The sequence below is a fragment of the Garra rufa genome, chromosome 16 (assembly GCF_049309525.1).
Source record: "Garra rufa chromosome 16, GarRuf1.0, whole genome shotgun sequence".
NCBI classification, from domain to species: domain Eukaryota; kingdom Metazoa; phylum Chordata; class Actinopteri; order Cypriniformes; family Cyprinidae; genus Garra; species Garra rufa.
This window is the reverse complement of record NC_133376.1, coordinates 3,801,953-3,809,466: the sequence shown is the minus strand read 5'-3', so window position 1 is coordinate 3,809,466 and position 7,514 is coordinate 3,801,953.

The following is a 7,514-nucleotide window of genomic DNA, read 5'->3' as shown; positions in this document are numbered from 1 at the left end:
CCTGGCCAAACTGAGCAATTGATGGAGAAGGGCCTTGGCTAGAGTGGTGACAAGAAGCTGATGGTCACTCTAGTTGAGCTTTATGATCATATGTGCAGATGGGAGAAACTTACAGATGGACAAACATCACTACAACAGTCCACCGACCTGGGCTTTATGGCAGTGTGGCAAGACTCAATCCTCTCCTCAGTGAAGACGCATGAAAACACACTGGGAATTTGCAAAATTCAAAAAAAAAAAGCATCTAAAGGACTTTCGGACTGTTAGAAACAAGATTCTCTGGTCTGATGAACCTCAATTCCAAACATCATGTTTAAAGGACACCAGGCACTGCTCATCACCTGCAGAGCACCATCCCAAAAGTAAAGTGTGCCGGTAGCAGCCTCATGCTGTGGAGTTGTTTTTCAGTGGCAGGGACTGAGCAGAGTAAAAGGAAAGCCCAACATAGCAAAATATTGAGATAGCCTTAATGTAAAGCCAGTCCAGAGCATTCAGAACCTCAGACTGGACAGAAGGTTCACCTTCCAACAAGACAATGACCCTAAACACACACCAAGAGTGGCTTATAGACAACTCTGTCCTTGAGTTGTCCAGCCAGTGTCTGGGCTTGAACCCAATAAAAAATTCCTGGAGAAACCTGAAAATTTGCATCTGCCGTCGTCCAAGCTGACAGAGCTTGAAAGGTAAAGCCGTGAGGCAAAGAATGTTAGATAATTGCCAAATGCTGATGTACAAAGCTTATCGCATCAAACTCAAAAAGACTTGAGGCTATGAAGGTGCTTCGGCTAAGCACTGAGTTAAGGGTATGAATCCTTATGCAATATTTCAGTTTTTTTAATATAAATTTATCAAGTTGTGACGGTTCTGTTTTTGCTTTGTCAAGTCGGTCAAGTCAAATTTTATTTATAGAGCACAAGCTTAACACAACCATAGTTGATCCAAAGTGCTTTACAATAAAAATAAAAATAAACAGCAGAAAGATAAAACAAATATAAGAACAATTAAAATCTAAATTCATAACACAACAATTTAGCACAAATTAACTATTCAAAGTACATGCACAGCATCAACCAAATGCTAATGAGTAAAAGCATGTCTTTAAGCTTGATTTAAAAACACCCAATGATGTAGAAGCTCTGATGTGCAATGGTAAACTGTTCCAGAGTTTTGGGGCAACTACTGGAAAAGCCCGATCACCCTTTGTTTTACAGCGTGAACCGGGGACGGATAATAGTAACTGATCATTAGATCTTAAAGACCTAGAATCTGCATAGGGTGTGATGAGATTGCAGATATAGTTTGGGGCAAAATTATGCAATGCCTTATATGCAAAAAGAAGAATCTTAAAATCAACTCTAAATTGTATAGGGAGCCAGTGCAATGAGGCAAGGACAGGGGTGATGTGATCCCTTTTCTTAGTTCCTGTTAAGAATCTGGCTGCTGCATTTTGAACCGTCTGTAACCGAGAGAGTGTAGATTGAGGAAGGCCAACGTGCAGAGAGTTACAGTAATCCAGGCGAGAAGAAATGAACGCATGAATTACAATTTCAAGGTCTTTACTGGATTGAAAGTGTTTCACCTTAGCCAATGATCTGAGATGAAAAAAAACTACTCTTGTATTTATATGCTTGTCAAAGTGGAGAAGAGGATCAAAATGGACTCCAAGATCCTTCACGTAGTCGTGTAGGTTGTTACTTAGAGAATCTAACTGTGTTTCAATGGCGTTATTAGTAACAGCAGGGCCCAGTAGCAACACCTCGGTTTTATTTTAATTAAATTGCAATGAGTTTTTTGTCATCCAGGTCTTGACTTCATTAAGACATGACTAAAGATGATCCACTGAAAAGTCATTTTCTGGTTTGAGTGGAAAATATAATTGAAGGTCATCGGCGTAAAAATGGTAATTAATGTTATGTTTCCGGAGAATTGAGCCCAAAGGAAGCATATAAACGGAGAACAAAAGAGGCCCAAGAATGGATCCCTGTGGAACACCACACTGGATAGGTGCAACGGGAGAAGTAAAAGATCCAATATTTACAGAGAAAGTTCTCCCCTTTAAGTATGAGGCAAACCACTCTAAAGCTAAACCCTGCACCCGACAGCACACTCAAGTCGATTCAGAAGAATATTATGGTCAACCGTATCAAATGCGGCACTTAAGTCCAGACGTATTAGGATAGCAGAAGATCCAGAATCAATGGACAGCAGAATGTCATTTGTGTCCTTCAGCAATGCCCTAAAACCAGATTGAAACGAATCCAAAATATTATGTGTGTCCAGGTATGAAGTAAACTGTGATAGTACAACTTTTTCCAAAACCTTTGAAATGAATGAAAGTTTAGAAATAGGGCGATAGTTTTTATGTGCTGCGGGGTCGAGATGAGGGCCTTTCAATAAGGGTTGAATGATAGCATGTTTAAAGCTTTCAGGAAATACCCCATTTATTAAAGAGTTGTTTACAATAGCTAAAAGAGTGGGACTGATTGTGTCTAAAACCTCTCTAAACAAAAAACCTGGCAATACGTCAGATTGACATGATGTGAGTTTCATCTGAGAAATTATTTTGAGTAATTGAGATGAAGACACTGGCTGAAAGTTTATAAAACTACTGGTTGAGTGTGCCAGATTAGTGAGATCTAAGTCCTGTATTTTCTGAACAAAAAAATCTGAAAATTGTTTACAAGTCTCGGTATTGACATCAGGAACTGAACAAACAGCAGGATTAAGGACAGAATTTATGGTTTTAAAAAGAACTTTAGGCCTATTGGCATTTTTTGCAATCAAGTTGGAAAAATATTTGGATTTTGCCTCCTTAACAGAATCTTGATAAGAGATTAAGGAGTTTTAAAAAATTTGGTAGGAAACAAAGTCCATCTTTTTTCCACCTGCGCTCGGCCCTCCTACACTCTTGTCTGAAAGTGCGAGTGAATGCATTTAACCAGGGTTGAGGACTAAGCTTAAGTTTTTTTACGCTTAAGTGGAGCAACTGTATTTAAAGCATTACAACAGGCAGAGTTAAACGTTTCAACCAATCGTTCAGTATCCTTACTAGATGACAGAGAGGCATTTGAAGTAAACTTGGAGTAAGACTCACAGAATTCAACAGCAGTATTAGCATGAAAGACACGAGAGTAATGTACAGGCCGAGAAAGAATAGGCTGAACATATGAAATAGCAGACTCAAAGATAACAGGATAATGATCAGAAATGCCGGCATCAGATATTTCCGAGATATGTACAGAGAAACCACGAGTCAAGACAAGATCCAGCGTATGGCCTCCATTATGTGTAGGACCAGAGACAGACTGTACAAAATTGAGTGAATCCATAAGGCTCATAAAGCGTTTAACCATAGGTTTGGAAGGACAACAAACATGAATGTTAAAGTCCCCTAACACCAATATTCTGTCACAACGAGACGCTCGAGTAGACAGAAATTCCGAAAACTCATGAATAAATGTCGAACAGACTTTAGGAGGTCTGTAAACTAAAACACAAAGCAGAGGGCCATTTAGATCCATTTTTAGAAGTTGCACCTCAAAACTGAGAGAGGCATCAACAGGCAGAAGTCTACATTTGAAAGAGTTTCTAAAAACTGTGGTGTAGCTCCACCATGTCCACTTGGTCTGGGAGTGCTGTATGAGGAACAGTCAGAGGGGGACAGCTCACCAAAAGATGACATGTCACCATTTTTTACCCAAGTTTCAGTCATAAACAAAAAGTCCAAGGCATGAGAGGTAAAAAAGTCATTTAAAATAAAAGTTTTATTTGCCAGTGACCTAGCATTCACTAGAGCCATTTTGACTGAGGTTGAGTAATCGCTGAAGAAGTGGTAATGCCTGATAGAGCACCCGATGAAACAGATTCCAGACGACGGAGATTCTTAACCCCTTAAGCTCTGCGGCTATTTGGGGGATTTCCGCCTGCATTTGGCCTACCTAAATTCAAATGGTTCCCCTATACACATACAATGGAGGAAATAAAAAAAAATGGTTTCATTGTATAGAAAACCTTTTAAACTACATAATATCAGTGTAATTCTTTATAAATAACATTATATAGATTTCAAATATTACAATTCACGGCCCCATTTTCCCAACGTGCTTTTGTTCGCCGTCGGCGAAAAGAAGACCAAACAGCAGGTATCGTAGCTCCATTTGCTGAGGTAGTGGAAGCAGTGTTTGTACACCGTCCGCGACAGGAGCCCCGATGTACACAACGGGGCCGCCGAGCAATTCCAAGTGCGATACAGCGATTGCGGAGTTCGACGTGCAGTTTTGGACGGGTTTTAAAATTCAAATATTGTCATAATGGTGTATGAAGTATTGAAGTGGGGAAAAAAGGTAATTTAAAGCAGTTTAACATAAGGCATGTAACATAAACAAAACAATTTAAAAAAGGGGGGTATGAATACTTTTGCAAGGCACTGTACATGAAAGTCATTTAAATGCAAAATAACAGCATTTACCTCAGAGATCTGTGATTCCACACACGAAAAATAAAAATGTGATGTTCATCTGCTTAGCCCCAGGGCATCCGAGATGTAGGTGACTTTGTTTCTCCAGTAGAACACAAGCAAAGATTGTTTTAATATAATGGCAGTCAATGAGACCCAAAGCTTTGAGTGTCAAAAAAAAAACATGCACAGACAAAACCAAATTAAACCCTGCGGCTTGTGACGACACATTGAGGTCTTAACACACAAAACAGTCGGTCTGTGCAAGAAACTGAACAGTATTTATATATTTTTTATCCTCCGATCCGTCGCAATGTCCAACTGTCCTGAGCGTGTTCACAATAGTCAGTGTGTGATGGAGAGCAAGCTAATTGGTTAATTGGTTGCAACAATCAGAATAAGCACAAGTAATTACCATTTTGAATAACCCACAATCTCTCTGTGTAAACTATGAGTGACGTATACACGCGACAGATTGCTTTGGTTTTGTCTGTGTATGTTTTTTGACTCTCAAAGCTGTGGATCCCATTGAATGTCATTATATGACGTTAAAAATCTTTGTTTGTGTTCTACTGAAGAAGTCACCTACATCTTGGATGTCCTGGGGGTAAGCAGATAAACATCTTTTCCATTTTTGGGTGAACTGCCCCTTTAAGATTACTCTTTTTATGTATGCTATCAGTATATTATGTAGTGTTTACTGTTTCACATAGTAGTAGCACTTATTTTCTAGCGCATTAGACACATCTGCTGATCGTCTCGTGTGAGTCTACAACATTTTTCCAATTCCCTCTGGATTTGCAAAAATGCATTCATTGTAAATCTTTTTTTGAATGGTATTTTCATTGTCTGTCCAGTAGGGGTCAGTGCTGTCTCTCTGAGCTTCTCCATCCATATTGAATAACGCTCAAGAAACGATGAGTCATGGAATAGCAAACGACCTTTCAGATTTTTTTCCTTTTACCAACCATAATTCCTGATGTACATTCAACCAAGTTAGCTTATTTTTTTAACCACTGTCATGGCATGATAAAGAGAAAACAGATGTAAAGAGAATGCCAAACTCTATAGGTCTAAAAATATACTTTTTTTGTAGATACTAACTGTAGCACCCATGTCATGAATATGGACAAAACTAATGTTTCATTCAGTAATCATTTTTTATTCTATTAAAATCATCTCTTGCTCTATTAAAATTATTGATTCTTGTCTAGTTTTTTCAGAGTGCGAACCACCTACAGCTTCCTCCACACTTTATTGGTTTTTACGCACCTGGATTTACAAATAGCCTTCGTCTGAGCGCAACAATACTTCCTTGTCTTCATTCAGTAATCATGAAAATGTTTATTGTTCTTTTGCTTACAAGACATCTCCAGTCTTTCCCTGTTTTTGTTTTTGTTTTTGTTTTTGTTTTTGTTTTTGTTTTTGTTTTTGTCTTGTCATGTCTGTCAAGAGCTGATCGGTGTAGGTATTTGACTGGGATTACACAACTGAAACAATCCTTTCTCATTGTGTTGTCCTCTTTGATTTACATGCCTTAACAGGTGTGCTCAGGTAATTTGCCGCTGCAAATCCACATGTTCTGGCTTAGATGTCAAGGAGCCAATCAGGCCAGACGTTGTCTTTAACTCCATATAAGGACAACCCTGAGTGCTCTCGGTAGTGAGCAGCGGGTGTTTCCCGTGCTGAAGGCACGCATTGTTCCTCACAGGGACGCTGCCCAGGATAAATGTGTGCAGCTCTCCACACGCCACACAAACAACCACTGTTACTGTATGTGATGCACACACCAAAATATACACCCAGCATCATTATAGATGCTTTCTATGGACGCCACAATGCATGCATTTTTTTAATTATTATTTTTATATATCGATACAACAGAAAATTATAAAACAATTGAATAATTTTGAAGCCAACACCCAGTTTCATTCACTAGCAGAGCTGGGTAGTAACTGATTACATGTAATCTGGATTACATAATCAGATTCCAAAAATTAAGTACTTTGAATTAGAGTAAATTGCATTTGAAAATACTCCTAATCAGACTACAATTGCTTTTTTTATTGATGACATGATAATACATAATTTACAACAGCAATAAAGGGTTAATGATTTATTGATTCTCCCTATTATCTCTTTTTAATCATTTAAATGTTCCTTTCTAACAAAGCCTACCACTTATATGCATTAAAAAAAAAACAGCATTTGACCACTGATTTACAAAAAAATCATTTCAGGTTTAAGAAATGTTTCAACATTGCATTGACTACTGATAATCACATTCATTTTTATTTGAATCATCACTCTGTAGGTTACTTAACCATGCATTACTATGACTTTAGCAGGCTTTTTGTCTTTCAAACACATTAAAAATTTAACAAATCGTTATTTCATATTTACGTGTAATGCCGACATTCCCAACTACCCCTGTACACCTCAAGCATTTTAAAATTATTTATTTTAATTTCACTTTTTTTAAGGATTTAGCATTAAATTCAAACCACAGTTTAGAAAACCCTGAATTAATGTAATGTTTAATGCACTTGGATGCAATATAAATATAATAACACTTTAGGGAAGCTTTTACTTTAAAGAGACTGAGAGAGATCTAACAAGGAATTTTCCAACAAATTTAATATTAAGGCAAGACACTGCAGGTGAATAGGGTAAAAAAATTAATATGCATCACCTTACTTGCCCAGTTAATTGATTACACTGATAATTGCAAACCTTTTTGGTATTACAATTTTTCTCAATTGTAAGGTTTAAATGTGCAAATGAGCCATTATTTAATGAAATGTGCGTAGATTTTTAGTACAAAAATCTAAACAATGGATCAAGTCAGTTTCAAAATTCTTTTTTTTTTTTTTTTGACATATTAGGGTCAAATTTGGGGTGTCTCATATTGTCACTCCATAATTTAGAAAAAACTTTTTTGGGGAAATAAAATGTTTAAAATCAAGCAAATTATATATGACCAAACCCCCTTTTAAAACCTTAACAATATAGACAGAAATAAAAATGTAAAGTTTGTTGTGTGTGCTACTGATATGGA